This window comes from Lithobates pipiens, unplaced genomic scaffold (assembly GCF_037356315.1).
Source record: "Lithobates pipiens isolate NorthernLeopardFrog02 unplaced genomic scaffold, aLitPip1_a1.2 Scaffold_28, whole genome shotgun sequence".
In the NCBI taxonomy this organism is placed as follows: domain Eukaryota; kingdom Metazoa; phylum Chordata; class Amphibia; order Anura; family Ranidae; genus Lithobates; species Lithobates pipiens.
Genome location: NW_027507789.1, coordinates 6,067,951 through 6,071,783, shown reverse-complemented (window position 1 = coordinate 6,071,783; position 3,833 = coordinate 6,067,951). Strand labels below are relative to the sequence as shown.

The following is a 3,833-nucleotide window of genomic DNA, read 5'->3' as shown; positions in this document are numbered from 1 at the left end:
TTTAACATTAAACTGCGCAGGGGGTTCTTCACTGTCAGGGCAATACGGTTGTGGAGCTCTCTTCCACAATTGGTGGTGGCTGTGGGGAGTATGGCTATTTTTAAGAGACTCTTAGATGTGCATCTTAAAGATCACAACATACAGAGATATTTGGAATAATTATAGACACTGACACACGTGCACCTACACAGGTCGAACTGGATGGACTATTGTCTTTATCCAACCTCACCTACTATAAAACTATGAAACCTCCTGCTGCAGGATCCTGTGCACCAAAATGTCCCCCCGGGCCGTACAACTAGAGCTGCATGTCCAGATCCCGGCGCCGGAAGATAATGTTTCGACAGTTTGTTGCACACAGTGTTATTGTAACCCATAAAAACGCATTAGTCCAAGTATCACTGCAATAAAATAATAATCTTCATAATCTGTCATTTATAGGCAATAACCTCCGCGATGTGACGGGAGGCCATAACATTTACACCTCACCTGTCAGACAACCGTCACAATGACAGATGATCTTTAGGTCTCTCTGAGGCTGACCTGACTCCACGCCAACTAATTCAATTACTCCTGAGCTATGAAAACATCTCTCCGTTTACACAGAAATATCTCTACTCCATAGCTTCCAGTGTCCGGTCACACAATACTATGACCAAGGGGACGTGAATCACAGGCACAGAGGGCAAGCTGGGCTACACCGAGCCTCCGAGAATTACATCTGTATCTACCCTTTATTGCTGGTGTTCTATAATAAAGGCATCTGCAGGAGTTAGTGTGTGTTGTGTGCCTCCAGCACAGCACGGTATACACCTGTATCTACCCTTTATTGCTGGTGTTCTCTAATACAGGCATCTGCAGGAGTTAGTGGGTGTTGTGTGCCTCCAGCAAAGCACAGTATACACCTGTATCTACACTTTATTGATGGTGTTCTATAATAAAGGCATCTGCAGGAGTTAAAGTGGGTGTTGTGTGCCTCCAGCACAGCACAGTATACACCTGTATCTACCCTTTATTGCTGGTGTTCTCTAATACAGGCATCTGCAGGAGTTAGTGGGTGTTGTGTGCCTCCAGCACAGCACAGTATACACCTGTATCTACCCTTTATTGCTGGTGTTCTCTAATACAGGCATCTGCAGGAGTTAGTGGGTGTTGTGTGCCTCCAGCACAGTATACACCTGTATCTACCCTTTATTGCTGGTGTTCTCTAATACAGGCATCTGCAGGAGTTAGTGTGTGTTGTGTGCCTCCAGCACAGCACGGTATACACCTGTATCTACCCTTTATTGCTGGTGTTCTCTAATACAGGCATCTGCAGGAGTTAGTGGGTGTTGTGTGCCTCCAGCACAGTAAACACCTGTATCTACCATTTTTTGCTGGTGTTCTCTTAATACAGGCATCTGCAGGAGTTAGTGGGTGTTGTGTGCCTCCAGCAAAGTACAGTATACACCTGTATCTACCCTTTATTGCTGGTGTTCTATAATAAAGGCATCTGCAGGAGTTAGTGGGTGTTGTGTGCCTTCAGCACAGTATACACCTGTATCTACCCTTTATTGCTGGTGTTCTCTAATACAGGCATCTGCAGGAGTTAAAGTGGGTGTTGTGTGCCTCCAGCACAGTATAGACCTGAAGATACCCCTTATTGCTGGTGTTGTCTTTTGCATATCTTGCATATTAGCCTTTAAAATGAGCACTTTTGATTTCGAACTTTCGAGTCCCATAGACTTTAATAGGGTTCTAAAGTTTGTACGAATTTTTCGGTCCGTTCGAAGGTTCTGGTGCGAACTGAACCGGGGGGGGGGGGGGGGGGGGGAGGGGTGTTCGGCTCATACCTGATCCCTGTCTGTGACCTTTCATGAAATGCTCGAGTCTGGTGACATCGCTCCAGGAACATTCCGGACTAAATAGGCAGGGATATCCACTTGAGTTTATGTTTCATAAACCGTTCATTAAGCAAATCTGAGACACTATAAACTCATTACGTGACATTAAAAAACAGCCTAATGACGGTAATTGAAAGATGAGTTTAAAGAACACGCCGTCCTTGAAGAGCTCATCACCAACACAAAACATCTCTACAACAGCTGCCTGCAACCATTGTCTAGATCTAAATATAATCTCCTGATTCATCAAGAGAGTTCACAAAGAAAAGACTTTAAAGGTACTAAATGTTAAAAAGACACCAATTCACCCCACAAAAATACCATATACATTTCATGTAGATCTATACCATATATTAACAAGTAAGTGCAGGGCCGTCTTTAATAAAGATTGGACCCTGGGCAAAATTTTTCTTGGCCCCCCCCCCCCACCACCATGCAATTTCCCTCTCCACCTTCTCTGAGACATACAATAAATAGAAGCTGGACTTAAAATCAGTTTTCTGTATTAGATCAGGCAGCAATTGCGATTGGTTGCCAGCAGTTACAGCATATCATTACTGCTTACTGACTGGTTGCTAGAGGTTACAGCACACATTATGGCTCACTGATTAGTTGCTAGAGGTTACAGCACATCACCTCCTCACAGCAGGGGAGCAAGATATACATAGGAATGCCGCCTTTATTTACATATCAATGCCGCCGGCCGCAGCTATTTACTTAGTATTGTCGTCGCTATTTACATACGAATTCCAGTTATTTACATGTAAACACAGGGTCTGCAGGTGAGTCATCTGCACACAAAAATAAGGCAGAGCTGTGCAGCATTAGTAACAGCACTTCACACTGAGATATTGGGACACAGCACAGGAATAAAACTTCAAGGGACAAGGGAATTTAAACCTGGATAGTTGGCAAGTATGAGGCAGCTGTTTTGGGCCCCCCAGCAATGACAGGGCCCAGGGCAGCTGCCCCTTTTGCCCTGCCTTAAAGACGGCCCTGAGTAAGTGCAATAAGTCCTTTAATAATTCTGTGTCTATAATATACTAGAAATCTGTTGTAACCTAATAAGAACATTCCGCCTTCTTCCACGCTCTGCTTTTTGAAGACTCCACTTGTGAGTATATGATTGTGTTGCTAATTTTTATATATTAAAGCCCAACTAAATGTTCACTTTATACACTGTACAGCCGGGGGTGGGGGGGCAAAGTCTGCTGCCTCAGTTTTTATGATGGCAATTTCCATATATATATATATATATATTTTAGAATGTTATGAAGAGCGATCAGATGAATTGCAATTCATTTCGAAAGTTCCTCTTTGCCATGAAAATGAAGTTAATCCCATAAAAAAAAACAAAAAAAACATTTCCACTGCATTTGTGAAGAAGGCTTCAGGACGCCCAAGGAAGTCCAGCGAGCGCCAGGACCATCTCCTACGGTTGATTCAGCTGTGGGATCGGTGGGGCGCCACCAGTGCAGAGCTCGCACAGGAATGGCAGCAGGCAGGTTTAAGGGCATCGCGCGTACAGTGAGGATAAAACTCGCTTCTCGGACTTTTGGCTAAGATCAAGTGTAGTACCTGTTCTTATCAGTTGCCAGAGGAGCCGCCGTGCTACTCCCATAGTGGGAGAGCTATGCAAATCCAATGCAAATCCAATGGCATAATTGTGCCTGGAAGGGCGGTTTCAGCAGGGACTACACCAGGTTGCCTGACAAATACTGGGGACCGGTCAAATGGTTGAGTCTGAGCCGTCTGGAAGGGTGTTCCTGGTGAGGATGGGTGCTGCATTGGGTCTGGCCAGAGGCCTTCTGACCTAGATTGGTGTAGTCCTAGCTCCGGTCAGTTTTTCGGGAGAGAACACTGCCCTCCCCCTTCCCACCGGGGGGGGCGGTTAATATTTCCCGAATGTAATTAGGTAGGAGTGACGGGAGCGGTGGTTGAGCCTTGGGG

General features: G+C 45.2%; 1 pseudogene; it reads left to right on the top strand.

Annotated features, from left to right (window-relative positions):
• Positions 1–3,422: 3,422 nt before the first annotated feature.
• LOC143937553 (U2 spliceosomal RNA) lies at positions 3,423–3,540 on the top strand (annotated as a pseudogene).
• The last annotated feature ends 293 nt before the right edge of the window (positions 3,541–3,833 follow it).